The sequence below is a fragment of the Loxodonta africana genome, chromosome 23 (genome assembly GCF_030014295.1).
Source record: "Loxodonta africana isolate mLoxAfr1 chromosome 23, mLoxAfr1.hap2, whole genome shotgun sequence".
NCBI classification, from domain to species: Eukaryota; Metazoa; Chordata; class Mammalia; order Proboscidea; family Elephantidae; genus Loxodonta; species Loxodonta africana.
Window position 1 is genome coordinate 76,145,986 of NC_087364.1, and position 21,120 is coordinate 76,167,105.

Below are 21,120 nucleotides of genomic sequence, written 5' to 3' on the forward strand. Positions count from 1 at the left end.
CAAGTTTAGAGGTACTGCCTTGGTGCCTTCTCACAGCCCCACTCAGGACAATACCAAGGGCTGCAGAGCCGAGTGGTAGCTAACAGACACTTTCGCTGTGGCTCTGGGGCGGCCAGCCTGCTGGTTTTGGGAAGTCCTAGAAGAGCCTGTCTTTGTCCTTTACACGCTGCACCACTTCTTCTCGCATCTCCCCTGTTTTGCGCGTACACGCACGTTCTCCCTCGCTCGTGGGTCCTCACATTTATTTGTATCTTTGCGTAGCTTCACTAACAGTTCTACCTTGTTTAATTTAGGCTAGCCTCCAGGTCCCCTGATCGTTTTAGTAAAGGAGATTTGCTCTCTCAAATGTCCCTAGCAATTTGGTTTCCCCAAATATTGCCAGGCTGAACTGGGAATGCATCGGGCTCTCCATAGGACCATTATCCCCTGTCCCTTCTTGACGAGGACGGCCCCGCTCAGTGTGGCTCACTCCTGACTGCCTGGGAAAAGTGAGACGCAAAACAGATACTCAGAGAGCATTACTGGAACTCGCTGTCAGAAAGCAAGGAGACCCCGCCCAGGATTCTAGTAGAGGTTATTGATTATGTTACATAACGACCGTGATAGTGATGACGGCAGAGCTGGGAGTCTAAATGTACTAAATAGGAACATGTAAGATGCTGGAAGGCTTCCAAGGCTCCAGTTTAACAGGTAAATACCCAGGTCGTAGTCCTTAGAGATTTTACATCTGGTTTGTTGGAGCTGGAATAGCTGAGGTGGTTTGGTCTCACATGGCCATCACTTTGCCTGGCCTTTCAGGAAGATCCCTCCTCACATCTTCCAGGGGTCGGGACCCACCTGGGACAGGCCACTAGATAAAATGAGGTGACGCTGTCCTCTCTGGACTCCCCTGACAGACCCAATGGGTTTGCACATATTCTCAGGGAGCTCCAGATAGGAAGACTTGAACTTAACACCCCTGAGGGGCGGACTTCAGGTTTGTGGGGGGAATACGATTGAACCCTGGCCCACATTGGCTAAGCCTGTCCATGAGCTTTCTCCAAAACTAGTGACTCCATGTGGGGCTTCGGGGTTAAAAGCCTTCAGTTAAGTCAAATGCTGTCAGTAAGGTGTCTCCACGGGAATTCTCCGGGCCTTGACTCCTGCTCTATCCCCTCTAGATTGTTGAGCCTCCGTTTTCTTTCTCTGGGCTTGGTCTGTCGCCGCAGCCTAAACAATTGTCTGCATTCTGGAGTCTGGTCAGCTGCCCATGTGTCCAAAGTCCCTGCCTCCCTCTGGGCTTGGTCCGTCACCGCAGCCTAAACAATTGTCTGTGTTCTGGAGTCTGGTCAGCTGCCCGTGTGTCCAAAGTCCCTGCCTCCCTCTGGACTTGATCTATCACCGCTGCCTAGATCATTGTCTCTGTTCTGGAGTCTGGTCAGCTGCTCGTGTGTCCAAAGTCCCTTCCTCCCCCTGCTAACCTCTGCACGCTTCTGTTCCGATTGTTTTGGCTAAGCATGGGTGGTTACTGTAGTTCTGAGAATCGTTCTCCTTTAAGATATATAGCAACAGTGATGTTCCCATATGAGCTCTCAAATTCTCAACCGTAGTAAGAGCTGAGCACTTGTTACACGGCCGGCCCTCTGCTAAATCTTTCTGCAGTTATTCCCCCGTCCTGTCAATGGCCACGTGAAGGAGGCACTGTTACCATCTCCACGGTACAGACGATGAACGTGAGGCTGAGATGGCTCGCTTGCCCGGGGTTACACACTGGACTGGAGCCCCAGTGCTTCTCTCTCCCACTGTCCACAGCACGGGGAAGCCAGCCTGTATTTAGCCGCGGTCAGGCCTATAGGGTCGCTGAGTCGGAACCAACTGGACAGCCCCTAACAACAAGAACGAGGCTGTAGGAGAGACAGTCGGTTAATGTATTTCTAAGACTAGGTAGGTATAAACCCCCCCCGAAAAAAAACCACTGCCGTCGAGTCGATAAACAGTGAGTGAAATAATTGGGGGCGGGGGGAAGCCCAATCCTCGTTTGATTTTAAAAATTGCCACCTTCGATGCTCTTTGATTAAAGCCTCAAACCTCAGCTGCTCGATGCCAGGTAAAAGAGCAACAGGAGGGAAGATAACGTTATGTCAGCAATTTGCATATTAAGTGCCCTTTACCACAGTGTATCATGTAGTATCATGTGTATCGTGTGTCAGCAGTTCAAATCCGCCAGGCGCTCCTTGGAAACCCTACGGGGCAGTTCTACTCTGTCCTGTAGGGTCGCTATGAGTCGGAATCGACTCGACCGCACTGGGTTATCATGTGGTAACAGAAAAATTTGCATCAGAAATAGTAATTCTCAAGAGCAACTGTTACTGGGGAATGGAGCTTATGGGTGTGAAAGTCAGAAAGAAAAAGGGTAAGGTTTTTACCTTAAAAATACTGATTATTGATGGAGGACAATAGTGAAAAATGCTTTTGTGTGCTTTTATTCCATATGGTCAAATACTTTGTTTCCAGCTCAGAGAAACCTGTAATTTGTCAAAAAAAATACTGTAAAAAGAAACTTTAGAATGGCATATTCTAAACCACCAGGTGGGTCTCCTTTTCACAAACCAGTAGCTCACCTTGCAGGTAAGTCCGGGAAGGTCTTTGCTGTTGTTTGGAGGCACCGTCATTACTGTGGTCTGCCTGGATTCCCTCTGCCTGGGCCCTCTTTGTGGCCACACCCACTCCCCCCCTTGGTTCCCACATTACTGTGGTCTGGCCTGTAGGGGATGGTGTGGCTCGTGGAACAAGGTCTGGGCTTGGTTATCAGACCTGGCTTAAAAGACCAGCTTTGCCGCTAACCTCGTGAGTCGGAGACACATCACTGAGAGGTCATTCCTCGTCTGCAAACTGGAAACAGCACCCACCTCAGAGATGGACTGGTGTTGCCGTGAAGACTAATGACATTTCATATGCAGAACGGCACAGAGCTCTCAGTGTGTCAGTGAGTCTGAGGCTGTTCTTGACAACACCTGCTGAGTTTACCCAAATGCTGTTGAAAAGCTAGAGAGCAGAGGTGGGATTTCTAACTGGCAACCTGCTTGGGGAGCACAGTGCCTGTTGGAGATTCACCAAACGAGTCTCTTAGAATCAAACTGTGTGTGTATATGTAAGTATACACACCCCAGGGGCGGACTAACCAGTGAGCAAGGTACGCACAGGCTTCATGGTACATAATTTGTAGTGCACAATTCACAATTTCACATCTTTGATGTGGTGAAAAACAGGTGAGCTCGTGCACTACAGATCAGTGAGTAAGCACAAGTAAGCCCGTGCGTACCTTGCTTATTGGGTAATCTGCCCTGGTACACACACACACACACACACACACACACACACACACACACACACATACATTTTCTGAGGTTGACTGAGCTTGGAACTGTACATTACAGAAGTAGTAAGTAGTTTTTTTAGGGATGCCCTTATTTAAGCTAATTTTCAAGGTCCAAAGGTGGAACCAGGTATAGGTCCTTCTGCCTCTAATGAGCAGGACTCTTCTGAAGACAGACCCACGTGCAGGCAGTGACAGGAAGCCTTGGTTTTCTCCTCGCTCCAACACCTGAGGAGGAAGAAACGGAGGACCCAGTGCGCACTGGGAGACGCCTCATCTCTCCAGACAATTAAGTGCGGAAAGCCAGAAGGTGCCAGTCCAGCAGCTGCGTAACCCCAAGCAACTGGGTCCTGCTTTGCTCTGGCCAGGAGGCACTACGGTTCTGAGCAGGTTCAAGAGCAGGGGCCTGGGCCAGCTGAAGACTCCATTGCCGCAGGTATCCTGGAGAGAAGGCTGTGAAGTCCCTCTATTTATGGGGTTGCTTGAGTGGTCCTGGCTTTTAGTAGGAGTGGTTGGGCATTCAGCAACTGGGTGGCCGAGTGACCCACCAACCTTTCAAAACCTACTGTGGAAAGTCAGCCCCTCCCCTGTGTATCAAACGCATTTGCACTAGGTTCCAGCCATCCTCACTCTCAAGTGTTCTTGCCCTTTTTTAGATTAACAACTTCCGGCTTTAAACACATTAGGAAACATCTGGTAACTCTAGGGAGAAAATTTTGTTACAAAATCACACTTTTTTGGTGATGGGGGTCAGGAGAAGGGACTCAGGCCCTGAACAAGGGTTTCCTGGGACCCCTTCCAAATACAATCTCAAGAGTAGTGAAATTGTAGAGGATGTGAGCCTTGTGCTACTTGATAGTTCAAAGCCCTAGATTTTCCAGGTCAGGACAAGTTACAGTTTCATGGCAGATGCTGTTATAAATTTAGGTCCCGTGAGTTGTTTCAGCCTCCAAACTTTGTCTCCCAGCCTGCCTCTTGGGTTCCCAGAGAGTACAAACTCTTCGTCAGTCTCTTTGTCTCAAATTTTGGTTCAGAGAATCAAGTCACCATATATAAAAAGAGAAGACATTGTTGGTATTTACATTGAAACAAATATATTTCTCTTCTCTTCAAACTAGGGCCTTAGAGAATAAGGGTTTTCTTTTCCAAAGTTTTAGAAATCATGTAATGCATAAATGAATTTTTCTGTAAAAATATTTTTATACCACAAACCTCCTGTCTTGTTTATGCCATTGAATGTCAGCTGATAATATTTATTCCTTTTTCCAAATTATGCTTTTAACTTCGTGGTTTGAATTTTTTTTTTCTAGATAGATTTAAAAATGGACATGTTGTTTTGGTTTTGGAATTAAAACAAACATTTTATTAAGGACTTAATATTAAACGTTACCTATATTTAGAATGGAAACCCTGGTAGCGTAGTGGTTAAGAGCTACAACTGCTAACCAAGAGGTCAGCAGTTTGAATCCACCAGGCACTCCTTGGAAACTCTATGGGGCAGTTCTACTCTGTCCTGTAGGGTCGCTATGAGTTGGAATCCACTTGACGGTAGTGGGTTTTAAATTTAGAATGGAAACCCTGGTGGCATAGTGGTTAAGTGCTACGGCTGCTAACCAAGAGGTCAGCAGTTCAAATCCACCAGGCGCTCCTTGGAAGCTCTATGGGGCAGTTCTACTCGGTCCTACAGGGTTGCTATGAGTCGGAATCCACTCGATGGCAGTGAGTTTGGCTTGGTCTGGGTATTTAGAATGGCATGATACCTTGACAGTTCGTTGATCATTGACCCACTCATCTGTAGTAATATAACTTGGCTACTGACCTGAGTATAGATGCAAAATCCTAGGCATTTAGTACCTCATTTTTGATAAAGATGGTTGAGAAAGAATTTATTTTCTTGCAGTTTACCTCAAGCCTGGTTCTCAGAGAGGCCCTATCCTTACTCTCCAGCAAAGGTTAGAGAAAACATAAGACCCCTAATTTGGACCCAGAGTGCACCCTCTGTTACAAAACCCAGTTTTGTTGTTACAAATCAGCATTTTGCCCATCGATGAGTGTGACAGACGCTAGGAGCCCAGAAGAAAGTGGATGTCATGGAACTAGGGTGCCATCTACTGGTTTATCTCTTTTTGTCTGGAATGCTTGTTGGTTTAACTTCTTTTGGACTCCCCTTTTGTAAATAAGACATCTTTTGGAGAGGGAGAGGAGAGGAGTTTCACTCATTCAACAAATATCTGTGTATCCTGTGTGCTGGCCAGGCCTTTGCAAAAAAACTGACAATACAACGATGATCCAAATGACAGCCCACAGCCCCACCCTTGAAAGAACTTACATAATTCCCCACTTAGGGTTGGCCGTTCTTGTAACAGATGTGCTGATAACTTGTTCCTTGCGTTTTTCTTTTTTTTTCTTCCATTGCCACTGAGTCAATTTTGGCTCAGAGCGACCCTATAGGGCAGAGTAGAACTGCCCCATAGGGTTTCCAAGCAGCAGTTGGTGCATTCCAAGTGCCTACCTGTTCGTCAGCAGCTAAGCTCTTAACTACTGTGCCACCAGACAAACCAAACCAAACCCACTGCTGTCGAGTCGATTCCAACTCATAGCGACCCTATAGGACAGAGTAGAACTGCCCCATAGAGTTTCCAAGGAGTGCCTCGCAGATTCGAACTGCTGACCTTTTGGTTAGCAGCTGTAGCACTTAACCACTACGCCACCAGGGTTTCTATGCCACCAGGGCTCCTGATAACTTGCAGGAGATAATAACAGCTCCTTGATAAGTGGTGTAAGAAATTTGGGCATTATTAGGGGATAGTAACAGCTCCCTCATAAGCTGTGTAAGAAATTTGGGTGTTATTAGGGGATAACAACAGCTCCTTGATAAGCTGTGTTAGAAATTTGGGTGTTATTGTTCACATATGTCTGACTGTTGGGATATCTTCTGCAACAGAATTTCCCAAAATGTGTTACTCAGAAGGTTAGTTTCATAGGATAGATATTACTTGGGGGAAGGATGAAGTTAATCGGGGGAAGAATGAAGTTAAACCAGTGTGTTTCCTTCGTGAAGGATTTCTTAGAACCTTAATAAGCTGATAGACATATGAGTACGCAGGGGCAGGGTTGCTGTATTTACCTTTTCCAAACTTCTTTGACCAGGGAACTCTTTTCTTCTGAGTACCCTCTTATTGGACTGTTGATCCATGGAACACACTTTGGGAAACAGCATTCCAGAGTCAGTAGGTGTTGAAGAAAAATTCCAAGAGCTGGGATTTCTCGCTAAATGGCTTGATAATATATTAAAGTAAGCTAAATATGGCATTAAGAAAAATTCTAATGCAATTTTTACATGTAGCATCTTATTTTTATTGACCTCTACCATAGGGCTATATTATGCATATCCAAATTTTATTAAGCTATTTTACATTTAAGATGAGTTAGGTTAATGGCCTAGTAAAGATGGGGTTTTAGGGAGTCAACAAATACCTCCTTTTCATGTTATGATTTAGGCAAGAGGGGAGATCAAAATCTCAGTTTTCTTTCCCTTAGAAGCTGGATTTGAGGGTGTAACTCTGACTTGTGGCAATAGTGGGCTTTCTCGTACTGAACTGTGGGATCAAGGACACTTACCCAGTCACAGGCAGCACTGAACCCTGCCAGCCTCAGCCACGGGGCAGGCCAGAGTGTGTACTCTGTAGAAAGGGGGAACCCACAGAAAAGCGGAGGGAAGAAGACCCTGGGCTGGCTGTGTCCAGTTCTTAGAGCCAGACCCTTCAACCACGGTTACTCCTCCCCCCTTCATGGGGAGAAATGAGGGTGGAAAACAGAGGTCGGGAGTACTTCGGAAGGTGCTTCCTCATGGAACCCTGACAAGATAAAAAGAAGAGAGTCCCCCAACATCAAACACTTCGTGTAGCAACAATGTAGCTTTTTATAATGATAAATATCATGCATACGTTTTACTTATTTTTGATTTTTATATAATTACATGCAGTGTTTCCAAAAAAAGAATTGCTTTGGGAACTTAAAAAAAAAATACAGATTCCAGACCCGCACCAGATCTCCTGTATCAAAATATCTGGGAAGAAACCTGAGAATCCGTATTTTAAACAAATACCTAAGGATATCCTCATCATTGCTAAAGTATGGAAAATTGTAGTAAATAAATTCTGTTTGGGAAACTTTCATGATTTTATCATCTTGGTACCAGAACATCCAGGAGATTTTTTTCCTCCCTGATTGGGATATTTTAGCGCTGCAGAGATATACCTTGAGGACCTGCTGAAGCAAAATTTTTCTGACTTTATGCCAAAACAGTCACTGTATAGTTTTAATAGAATATGCCCAGTGGCACTGTCCTTGTAGAGAATTGTGTTGTGATCTGTGTATTCTCTTCCTCAGCTTTCTCGTTCTTCCTCAAAAATCTGACAGTACTGTGCTGTTCAGGGAAGTTTTCTGTTGTTTGATCCATTTTTTTTTTAAAGAGGGGATACATTCAATAACCCCTGATTCTGTTGGTTTTGTTCTTCACTTTGTGAAGATTGATTAGGTTGGCATGAAAGCAGATTAGATGATTTAGCTTTTAGCTGACAGGAATGTTAATTATGACTGAAAAGTCCAATATGGCATGGGACTAAGTAGTTCAGAAAGAGAAAAGAAATATACAGAACGGAAATGGGAATTTCTTATTACACATTCTTTAAAATAATAAGTATTTATCATCTATTTCCAGTTATGTGTACAGATTGGTTCTTACATAGCTGAAATTTGAATTCTTACTTTGTCCAGAGCTGGAAAACACCTAAAAATAATGAGTTAAAGAAAGTTTCCTATCAACGTTTGAAAACACTTAGATCCATTCAGAGATGAGGTTAGTAAGATTTTCTTCATATGTTTATAAAATATTTTCTTGTCTATTAAATGAAGTATTGTTAGGAGTTGAAGACAGTTGCCTTAATTTTTATTTTGCAGACGTCGTAGATTGATTTTTAAAAGATTGCTTTTTTTTTTTTTTCTTTTTTGACTTAACATCTTAGAGATGTTTCAGAAGCAAATTATTTGTACAGGTCTGCTGTTTCCCACAGCGCCTGGGGTGGGGTAGGTAAGCCCTTTTCACTATAGTCATCATGAGTTAATTGCAGTGATTTTTTTCCTAAAGCAGAATCAGAAACTGATCTTAGCTTAAAAAGACTCTTTGCCTCACATGTGAGCAGTAAATTGATTTTCTCTTCATGGTACTGTATTGATAGGGTTAAGTGTATCGGTGGAAAACCAAGCTATTTAATGCACATAGGTTTTCAAGAAAATCACTGTGTTAAACACTTCAGTGGAAGGACTTCATCTCCATGCAGCAACTGTGACCTGCTTCAGAGATGACATCACTGGGTGTCATGTGGCTCTTTAAACGTTTCAGCCTCAGAGAGAGATAACCTGTGAAAGCCACGAAAGCCTGTTTTCTGCTGCGATAATCTTCAGCAGACAGGCTGGGGCTAGAGTAGGCATAGCTGTTTACACGGTGTGTGCAGTGCCTTGTGGAATTCTGAGTTTTATTTATTTATTTATTTTTTATGAAAAAGTAGATGCAATGATAGGATGAAGTGGATTGGCTGCTTTGGACTAATGTGAGCTTGTTTTCTGCACTAAGATCAAGAACTTTTCTGGCATCCTCTGTTCTCTGAGTAGCCTTGTCTTCTGTGTGTGTGTTTTTCATTTTGAAGAATCCTGGCAAAAATCAGCAAACTGCATCTCCCAAAGAGCTCTGCATCTTTTCTGTCAATACTTGAAGATTTCTGCTCCAAAATCTGCTTTGAGCTGCCTGAGCGTTGTGGTTGATAACTCAAGGGCAAAGGCATCTGCTTTGTAGTTTGTGTTATAGAAATTCTTCAGATAACTTCGCTTGCTAACACAGGTGGGCTGTTATGGATTTCCTTCAAAGCCAGTTGGAATAAACAACTTCCTTCTCAGATGGGCAAGAGTAACTCTTCAGCACCATGGAGAGGTCTGGGCAGCGTGCAGCCGTGTGGGGCTGTCTCCAGGGCAGAGGATCCTTGAGTGTAAGTTTTACAGGTGTCTGTCTGTCATCTACCTTAGGTGTATGGTGTTTTTACATACGGAAAGAGGAAACCCCAAAGCCTAACCGCACCGGGTCGGATTTAAGCTATTATGAGTGATGGTTTTTGTTACCTTATAAATTCAGGAATAACCATTTAAAAATATTATATGAGAAAATGTAAATATATTGATTTGAAAAAATCACTTTCTTGATGCATTAGTTGGTATGTGAATGTTTGTTACTTTGAATTTTGAAAATCTAATGTGCTTTGAAATTTGAGAGTCTAAGCTACCACAAATCAAGTGCCTTACAGTTGAAAAAACAATTGCTTTGGTGATAACATTTTCATGAGCACATGTAAATTCTTCCAGAGGTACAGTTTGTTGCCCTTTGTAAGCACGAGGCTCTATTTGGATAGTAGCTTATGATTTTGTGCTCATTTGGAAAGACAGTTTTAAACCTTTTGGTTGCAAATTATCCTTTCAGGTATCAAAAGAGAAAATGTTTAGGTATTTTGCCTGGACACGTGAGGGATATTTGCCGACTTGTGAAATTTTGAATTTACTGGTAGCAAATACAAATGGAAAAAGCCTGTGGTAACTGGAAAGGACAGATCTGTTTATAAAATGGTTAGAAATAGGTCACTGGAAAGGTATTTTTAGACCTCATTAGAATTATTTAATTAGTTTCAAAATAGTCCAATTGAACTGTTCAAACCAGAAACAAAGAATATGGTTTCTTCAAAAATATCTTTTAACACTCCCCTTAAAACTGTCAGAGGTATATATATATTATATATATATATATTTTTACCACATCATGAGCACATGAAGAAGCAATATTTTGAATTACTACAAAAATGAACCCCACACATATTTTGACTAACTATTCAAATTTGTCTAAGAGAACACAGCACCATAAAAGCAATTTGACAAATAATTATCTTGCCTCTGGTCAGTTAAGGATAATTTGGAAAATTTATTTATGTTGAACCATTTATTTTAAAGCCTGATAAAGAAATCCTTTTGTATTATTGTGGTATGAAATTCATTTCCCTCAATAGCTCTCCACATATTTAAATATCAGTCTTAAATGTAATTTAGTTAGCTAAAACCCCAAATTTGAATACGTGTGACTTCTGTTACAAGTTTGAGTGAATTGCAGTTAATTCTTAATTCTTCGGTAATTTGGCATTTGATTTTCAGATAAATGGCACTTTTATTTTGACGGTATCTGGAGTGCATGTTCTAGAGGGTGTGACTTAATTTTATATTTCAAAGAGACTTTGTTACACATTTCTTGTCAGTTTTGCTTAATAGATCCACTGATTATTTCCTTCACTGATGTCAATATTTAAAAGAGCTCAGTAATAATCAAAGAGTGAAAGGTAGGTTTGTGCTTTCGGTTCTGTTAGGCTCATTTTCCCAGATTTTATCATTCTGCTTTGATTTGCAGGTGAGTAAGTAATGCCTTTTGCACAGAGCTGAGTACACATCTGTGATTTTAAAACTTAGCTCGTCCCGTGTGATAAACTGTGTCTATTCCCTGCTGGTGGCAGACTTTACGCAAATCATTCTGGTTGATTAGACTGTAACCCTCAAATCTAGAGGATTTGAGACTCATTTCCCAACACCCATCTGCTTTCTGTTCTGAGATGGGGGAACTGTACCTGATTCAGAAATGTACTCTCCATCAATCTTTATCTCCGTCTCCGTCTCTCAAGGATATGATTCGCTTATGGTATTGTCAGAGTGTAACTTTTTTTTTTTGCTCTTTGCAGACATTTTAGTGATGTATTTACAACCACAGCTACCTAGCATACACATTTTGTCGTTGAGATATGGTTGTCTATGTATTTATTTAACCAGAAATTGTTGCTATGTGACAAACCACAAACACGTGTTGGCTCCCGTTCTGATAGCCTTTCAAGCGTTATTGAAACAGCATAAGCCACCTGCACAGTAGAAAAATGTCCAGAGCTATTTAACCATGAGCTATTCACATTTCTTTTTCTTTCTTTTTTATAACATTCTGGTGGTAGCAGATGTGTGCGAACAATCTTAAATTTAGTTGAGTGACATTTTGCATTTCTTGCCAATGTAAAAATATGCTCGCAGATCTCTCTTTCATGGTCCACCCACCCTTGCAAGGGTTTTGTAACCTCTGGCTACAGAGAATCTAGAGGCATCTTTACTTAAGGAGAACCACCCCAGCGAGGATGCTTTGCAGGGTGGCTGAATACAGAGGGAGCTGATTGATGGGTGTAGTTTCTTACTACTGATTTAAACCTTTCGGGCATGTTGATCTTGGAAACATTTCTTACACCCAAAGTCCTCACAGACCCGTCTCTGTGGCATCAGTCTCCATCACAGTTTCCTACCAGAAGCAGCTTCTTGAGCGACCGTCCCAGGACCATTCCCAGTAGGGAGCAGCCTCAGAGCAGGATTTCCCTTGCTGATGTCAGTATTTAAAAGAGCTCAGTAATAAAATCAAAGAGTGAAGGTAGATTTATGCCTTCAGTTCTCCGAGTTTCATTTTCCCAAATTTTATAATTCTGCTTTGATTTTACAGGTGAGTAGGTAGTGCCTTTTGCACACATTTGGGCAGACGTGTGTGATTTTAAAGCTTAGCTCGTCCCGTGTGATAAGCTGTATCTGTTCCCTGCTGGTGGTAGACTTTCCGCTAGTCATTCTGGTTGATTAGACTGTAACCCTCTAACCTAGAGGATTTGAGACTCATTTCATACCACCCATCTGCTTTCTGTTCTGAGATGGGGGGAAACGTACCTGATTTGACTGTTGCCCTCTAACCTAGAGGAAGATTCCAAAGGGTAGCTTCCTAGAGGGAGACGGAGCTTCTTGGGATTGTTTCAGCAGGGCAGGAGACTGATTAGCCCCCAGAGAATTTTTCGTGTCGTTTTAGTGTATTTCCAATGCTGTGAGTAGGGTTGAGTAGGTGTCAGGGGCCAGGGACAGCTCTCCAGCTGAGCCTCCTGCACCACACTTCCCATTACGTGATTTTTGTCCTCAGCTACCGTGTCTTATTGTTTGTTCCTTTCCTCTCCCAAATGTGCTCACAACGTTCATTCCTGCTTCAGAGCTCACTTTGGCCCCAATTTGATATAACCTGACTGCTATGAGATACGCATTCAGTATTAACTGGAAACTGTAGAGTGACCTGTAAGAACCGAGAGAACCAAAGAGAGCTTAGAGGCTTTCCAAGAAGATGTCCATGTGGCTGAAAGATCAGAAGTGTCCTCCAAAAAGGAGTCAGCCTGGAGACCATGGTTTTCTTGTTTAAACTAGTGTTTCAGATCCCACCCCTTATAAATGAATCTGGTTCCTTCACGTAGGTAAACTCAAGCACAGCATGTAAAACATGACCACACAGCTTGGCAGCTGGTCATTTGGATGAATTCAGGCCATTTCCAGCTTGTCTAATTTGACCTGTGCCCCTGACCCTCATCTTCCTCACATCTTTAACACCATCTCATCTACATCTCTGCACAATACCTAATCCCATTAGTAAGAGCCATCGTGAGGGACACCCATTTTCATTCAGTGTTCTGCAGTGGTCTCAATAGCATGCTTCTCCAGGATGCTGCTATTGTGCTGGGCCTCTGACCCCTGGGCACCACAATGGCAGGAAAGAAACTTCTCTCCACATGGATTCTGTTGTGGGTGCATTAGAACTGATGGAACTATACTGGACAACATGGTGTTGGCATAGAAAGCAAGTCCACTGACACTCTGTCATATGGTAAACACTGTGTGCATTTTATTAAACAGTCAGAACAGACTCAACCTAATGATTTGAGAGTAGTTAGGAAGAAAATTCGGCTTCAGTGCTTTAGAGCAAGACATCCAACTTTCCCCATATTTAATTCTTTTTGGGATTAATAGGGATCTAATTATCGGTATTGTATCTGGACTTCAGTATGGCTTTTACCATTTTTTTTTTTTATATCTTCGTGGACAAGATAGAGAACTACGGATGGAATAAGAATAGGAACTGACACATCTTTGGCTGGCTGAGTAGCCTTACCACATCAGTGTTAGCTAATGAGTCAGGGTTAGCCTGGGGGCGGATCTTCAGTGGTGTTCAGCAGGTTCCTGCTATAAACACTGTTTTCATCAGTGGTCTTAAACATAATCTTTTTCATATCTCTCATTTCATATTTGAGGAAACGTCAAAAAGAGAAACAACTTGCCTCAGGTTAGGCAGCTGGTCGGCTGCAAAGGTGAAGCTAGAAACCAGGCCTACTGACTCCTGGCCAGGGAACTTACTCCTGGATACCTGGGTCACAAGGGATCCCAGCTCAGTGGTCAGTGGAAGTTTAAACCAAAACCAAACCCGTTGCCGTTGAGTCGATTCCGACTCATAGCGACCCTATAGGACAGAGTAGAACTGCCCCATAGAGTTTCCAAGGAGCGCCTGGCAGATTCGAACTGCTGACCTTTTGGTTAGCAGCCGTAGCACTTAACCACTACACCACCAGGGTTTCCAGTGGAAGTTTAGGGAGAATTTTTTTTTTAATTTATTTAAAATAAATACAACTTTTAAACATTTGGAGGTGTCTTACAATGGTACGGGCTTTCTCATAACACAGTGAGCTTCTCTTCAGCAGAAGTACACAAGCACAGACTGCGTGGCCCACGCAGAGATGCTGTGGAAGGGGACCCTGTGTGGGGAGACAGTTGGCTGGGTGATCTCCGCCTCCTCCCACTTGAACATGAGAGGATACATCACTGTAATGATGCTTCATTAAAAAGAAAACAAGAATAATGTATTCATTCAACAGATATTTATTGGCTGCGCACTTAAGGCACTGTATGATTCTAAGAGCCGATGTGATTACCCCAATCCTGACTAAGCCCTGAGAGACCACCCATTTGAGAAGGAGTGGAAAAAGGAGAGACTAGGGAATGAGTTAAAATAAACCACTAAACCCACTGCTGTTGGGTCAGTCCCAACTTACAGCAACCCTACAGGGCAGAATAGAACTGCCCACAAGGTTTCCAAGGCTGTAAATCTCTACGGAAGCAGACTGCTCCATCTTTCTCCCATGGAGTGGCTGGTGGATTCGAACTGTCGACATTTCAGTTAGCAGCCAAGCACTTTAACCACTGCGCCACCGGTGCTCCTTATGAGTTAAAATAGAGGATGGGGAAAACAAAAATCAAAAAGCCTGGGAGGGAGTAGGATGCATCATTTGGATTTATTTGAGAAGGGAAACCTAGGTTAAAGGGTTAAAACCATGGCCAGAGTTATAATTTATCTCTTTATTATCTCTGGCATGGAAATACTGCAGAGTATGGAAAAGAAAAAGAAAAAAAGAATTACTGATCTGAAAGAAATCCTATGATCCTATTCAGGACTGTCAAATCTCTAAGGTGCCTTCTGGCTCTTTTTTCTGTATCCTTTCAACCCGTGTAGCTAGGTAATCCACACTTAGAAATTCTGCCCTAAGTCTCACCTGTCTTTTCCTAACTGGGAGAAGTTCCAGAACTGGAGACTGTCAATTCAAGGGCTCAAAGTCAAACAGCCATGCTGCTGGCTCTGCCCTGAGTTTGAACCTTTGTTTGCTTAACTGAGTTTTTTCCACTCGTGGTATATTTAGGCTATGCCGTAACAAATATAGGGTCGCTATGAGTCGGAATTGACTTGATGGCAATGGGTATTTTTATGGGTAACAAATAAAAGGTCCCCGGTCACCCAAACTGTTTATGGTTGACTACTGATTGAAAGGTTGGCAGTTCAAACCCACCCAGCGGTACTGTAGAAGAAAGGTGCGACGATGTGTTACAGCCAAGAAACCCCAGTGGAACTCAGCTCTACTCTGTAACATATGGGACTGCCACAAGTGGGAATTGACTTGATGACAACCAGTTACTGTTTTTTTGTAATGAAGATAGCCCAAAAGTATAATAACGGCAACACAACAGAAGTTTTTTTTGGGTCAGATATCAGTACTGGATGTGCGAACAAGTTCACTGGGGCTACCGTCCTGTATACAGTCATTCCAATAGCCCGGGATAGTGGCAGCTCCGCCATCTTTGTCAGCTGACTTCCAAGGCCACCCTAGAGTTTTCTCCTCCAGCCAGCTAGAAGAGGACAAGGGGATGGAGCTTTACACGTAAGAGGTTTTTATGTCCAGGTCTGAAAGAGGCTTACGTCATTTCTACTCATGTTCTTTGGACTGAACTCAATCACATGGCCTAACTGTGAGGGAGCCTGGAAGATACAGCCTACAGGATGCATAGAAATAAGAAAAGAACATGGATTTTAGAGCTGTTAGTAGTTCCTGCCATGCCTGGACTTCTATTCCACTATGGGCAGGAATTCTTTCTTCAGACCTGTAGTTTCTGTTGCCACAAACTTGGCATCAGCTGCTTGAGCTACTTGATGTTAGCCTTCCTATAGCCTGGGCCACTACCAATTTGAGTCTTCAAGTTGCAAACTATAGAACTTGACCCTAGTTACCCTGTTTTCATGCAAATAACGCACATATTACATGTTTTTTGCCAACTGTGCAAACCTCTCGTGTATTATTTTCCTAGGTGCACCATGTGTGCTGTAGGTGTGGGCGCGTCATTTACATCGGTGTGTGTTTTGCTGGGAAATACGATCATCTCAGCTGAAAAATAATTAGAAGGTATCAGGTAGCTCACTAAATTGACAGAAAGCCTTGAAAATCAGGCTCAGAAAAACAGAAGGGAGTGGGGTAAATTGGGTGACCAGAATTCCAGGCAGAGGCACCTCAAAGGACAGCCTCATTGGAATGCTGTTGCCCTCACTGGACACTGAATGCAGCAGTTCTAAATGTCCCTTGCTTCCCTGAGACACTTGCTCTGGATTCAAAGTCCTGAGCAGGGCCACCCCATTGAGTGGTTTAGATCAGGTGTTTAGTGCCAGGTTGCTAGGTGTCAGGGAAAGGAAGTCACTTTTGTTGCAGGAGGTGGGATCTTGTTCCTTGCTGAGACTCCCACAATGGCGAATTCTGTAATTGTGGGAAAGGGGTTCAGATGCAGGACAACGAAAAACGATAACAGAAACCATTGTGCTGCTGCTGTCAGACACCCCTAATGCCACATTAGACCTACCGATGGTCCACGCTGGTTCTCACTGTGCCATATGCCTAGCCTATGCCTCGTTGCCTTTGCCAGGACGTGTTTTGATCACTTCCACCAGTTTAATGCCTCATCCAGCCTCACACCCTGTGTTAAGTCTTGCTCCAGCCCATTCTGACACTAGCTGAGCTTTTCAGGTCCTTTCCTGCAGCACTTGGCCTCATTTGGAGAACTAAATTCAGACCTCTGACCAGTGTGACAAGTCTGCATGCCATCACCCAGGCGTTTGACCTGTCTTCCATGGGGTTTTCTCATCTGTAAAATCAGTAAACCACCAAGAGGCTTAACAAGGTGGTGCTTCAAGCTATTTGGAATACAGAGTGGCGTTATCACATTATCATTTGCACAAGCTGTTAACCTGAAGGGGGAAAATAAAGAGTGGAAATTTAATGCCAGAGAGATTTCTGGCACTTTGTCAACTCAACATTATTTTTGAGGGCTTTTGGAATTTTGCCTGAAGTTTTTTAGCACCAAGCAGCTAAAAGCTGTGTTTTTCTGAACTTGCGATATCCCTGTCCCCAGGGATGGCGTTAAGCATTTGTGAGGGGTGAACTGTGCTGGGCTTGTCTTCCGACATCCCACCAACAGACATAGAGAGGCAACACGCTCTGTAAATTGCTGCGTGTGTCCATGTTTCACACCTGGAGTGGCCCCTCTGACTTGTGCCGGTAGAGGAATGATGGAAAAGGAGCAATCCAAGTGAATGGTACTCTCCTTGTATGGCAGCTTCTGTTTGAGGGCCAGATGGACCCCACTGATGGTCACAGAACTTCTTTACACCATTTAAAACCACCCACATCATGATCCTCCTTGAAAGAGAACCACCGATTACAGACATGTGCCATTTGCTGATGAAACCAGGGTGCGCAAATTAGGAGACAAGGAAGAGAATTAGAGCCTTTTTGGCTTTGTTTGAATGACTTTTGGAAAACAGAGAGGGGCAGGGGGACTTGTTGGAACCCACGGAAGCACGTATTCATTCCCTGTGATTGATGTTTGAGCTACGTGATCGTAAATACTTGGGGAGAGTCTAATGATTCTCTCTATTTGGACAAGAAGTTTCAAATAGGTTTCCACATAGTGCTTAAAATACATATTTACATTTATTTTAAAAATAATAATATGCAGTTTATATGTTAGCGTAAAAGGTATTAATAAAAATTGTTCAGTGTCCAGAGCTAAAAAATACAGCTTTGTGCCTTCTTTGTTGCTATTGTTAGTGAACCTGCTTACTCTTAGGCACATAGGTTTTGCATCTTCGTGAAGACCAACACGTTAGGGCTTTGTCGGTAGAAGAAGGGAACTGTGTGCATTTCATAAGAAAGTACAGTGTCCACTCGCTTAGTTAAAATTGCTAGGAAGTGACGCTTCTACATAGATGAAATCTACCAATAATGGCAGGCTACCTTTTTACAGTCAAAACATTTTGAATGACAATTTTCTGAACTATATTATGCCATTTGTTCCCTGCTTTATTTTAAAGTAATGCTTATTCGTTTCTAATTATAAAAGGTATGCTCATTTCAGAAAGTACAGACAGTTTAAAAAATATATCTCACCCTTAATCCAACCAGGCAGAGACCACCACTGTTAATGTTTTGGTGAATTTCCTTGGAATTATTTTGTTAAGGTCAGAAAAAATAGCCTTTACAGTTTGTACTGTGGGAATTTATTGAGGGATATCTTTTTGGTTTTGTATACAGATACGATTAACTTGTGTCAACATTCTACAGATGCTTGAAAAGAAGTTGAGATTTTTAGGGTACAAAGAGTTACTATATTAACTAATTAATTATTCACATTCTTTATCTCCAACTTATTTTTGTGTTTCCCTAATAGATAACATTTACATAATTTACTCTGAACATTTTTTAGTCATTTTGCTCTAAGTGAGCATTTTTATAAACAGAATGTAGTTGAAATTTGTTTTAAACAGAAACGAGTATTTTTTATCTAACCAAGGGCTCATTATAATAACCATAATTATGGTTAACTATTACTAACTGGAAACCCTGATGGCTTAGTGGTTAAGTGCTACGGTTGCTAACCAAAAGGTCAGCAGTTAGAATCCATCAGACACTTCTTGGAAACTCTACGGGGCAGTTCTACTCTGTCCTATAGGGTCGCTATGAGTCAGAACCGACTCCATGGCAACAGGTTTGGTTTTTGGTTTATTTTTAAGTATTATTAAGCTTGATCTTCTCTTGCCTTTTTTGCTTTGTGTTTCTCATGTTTCACTGTGGTTTTCTTTATTTCCTCTCTCTTATATTAGTGAATTATATTGTTTTCTTTTATATTCTCAAACGAATTGGATGTGCACATTCAATTTTTACGCTGTTGCTGGTTAATTATAGTTATCTGATTGTGAAAATAAAAACTGAAATTGTATCTTTGATTTATTTACCTCAGCAATAGAGAATGAACGTCCACTCATTCCATAAATATTTATTGGGGGCCTACTGCTTGCTGGACACTGACCTGGCTTGGACATATAATAGCAACCAGAATAGATGCAGCTCCCGTTCACTTTAATTCTCCCCCATCTCATTACCCTTTTTCACGTCTCAGATTTTACTAATCAGGGCCACGAAACCCAGATTATTGTTTCTCTGTCTTTGCTTTACATTCTAAAACTTGTCTTTCAAAAACTATTTTTTGACATTTACATTTAGTTCTATAACATTTTAACAAGTTGGATTTAATATATATTTTATTGGTTTCATTTAGTTTTTACCATTATTTACACTTAATTTCTCTTCTTACTTTTATTTTTATTCTCCTATAAATTTTTGAGATGGGCAGAAGATCTTTTATTTACGTGAATATCTGAGAATGTATTTCCATAGCTTTTGTGCATGAATTCCTACTGGATTGGGTATAAAGCTCCTGGTCCCAGAGATTTATCGTGATGTTCCATAGGTGTTGCTTCATTATCTTTTGGTATTTTCTGTTGTGGAGGAAAATCTTAAGGGTAATATGTTTTCTTGTTTTTTATTGGGGAGTATGCTGCATTCTGTTTTAAACTGCATGTTATTTTAAATAACTATCTCACACGTAATAACAACAATTTTAGTATCTAGAACATATGGAATTGCTATATGCTTTTCTAAGTGTTATATATATATTAACTCTTTTAATCTTTGTAGCAATCCTACAAAGTAAGGACTGTAAATAGTCTCATTTTACAGATGGAGAAACCAAGTCAAAGAAAGGTCAAGTAACTTGCTCTGGTCATGTAGCTGGTAAGAGATGGAGCTAAAAGGCAGCCTGGCACCGGGTCCTGGCTCTCTGCCTCCATGCTACGACATCAGTCCACTTAATAAAGAAATATTTTCTAATTTAAAATCAGGAAGCGAGAAATGAAAATATTAAATATCTTTCAGTGGAGTTGGAAACAGAGCACTGCCTGCCCTTCATGTATGAAATCAACTCAAGATCACATACTTGATAAAAGCAGAGTATCATGAGCAAAAGGGAAAAAAACCCTGGGAAGTTAACAGAGGAGAAAAGTATTTACGAAGCATCCGCTGTGTACCGGTGATACTCGGTCTCTGATTTAATTTTCTCAATACCACTTTAAGGCATGTTCCAGCAAATGCAGCCGTTTCAAAATTAGGCCACGTGAGTTACAGCCCAGTGGCATATGTGTCAAAGGATATACAGCCTCCCGCTAGCCAAAGATGAGGCAATTCGGGCATAAAAGTATAACGAATACAGTGATAGGAACCAGGATAAATGCATAAAAACCTGTGAGTTCATAATAAAACCACTGTTCATAACACACCACTGCAATGCCTAGGGAAACGATTTGGGACTCTAAAAATAGGCCATTAAAATGAAAGATTTAAGCATATGTCTTGTTTTTTCAGTGTGAACTATAGTTTTTAGGCACCCAAATAAACCTAATTAATAGGAGGAATTTCTTCTTTGCAAAATTCCAAATAATAAATGTGGAAAAAATTATATAACTAGAAAATCACAATTTTGCAACCCCAATTAATTAATAGATTTGGGCAGTGGTCACGAATGGATGGAACCACAGTTCAAAGGTTGATGGGAAACCGTACAGCAGAGGCATCAAGCTGTCGTCACCGGAACAACCCTGATCTGCGCCAGCATTGTGTCCTCTTTGTGTAATTCCGTCCAAAGTACCAGCACCACCAATGACAGAGCCTCGTGAAAATGGTAAAATCCAACTCTATTCAGGTCTTTGTGGCTAACTTACGTTAGCGTGAAATACGGAAAACAAAGGAACAAGTTAAATGACCCCATAAGAAAGCCAACGTGAAAACTGTGGATGTGTGATGGTGTGTGAGACAACAGGCCCAAGTTCTTCAATAATCAATAGAATGAAAGAGAAATTATTAAAGAAGAAGAAAGAGGGATCCACTCCAGATTCAAGGAAACTGAAGGACATGACAGTCGGGTGCAACACTGGGCCTGACTCAAACAAGACAGCGAGGTAACCAGGAAAATGTGAGGATAGATAGGCAGAGATGTCATTGCTTAATTTCTTAGCTGTGATGATGGCTGTAGTTATGCCATAATTATTTGAGAAAACCTCTGTATTATTTTAGAGATGCATATTGAAA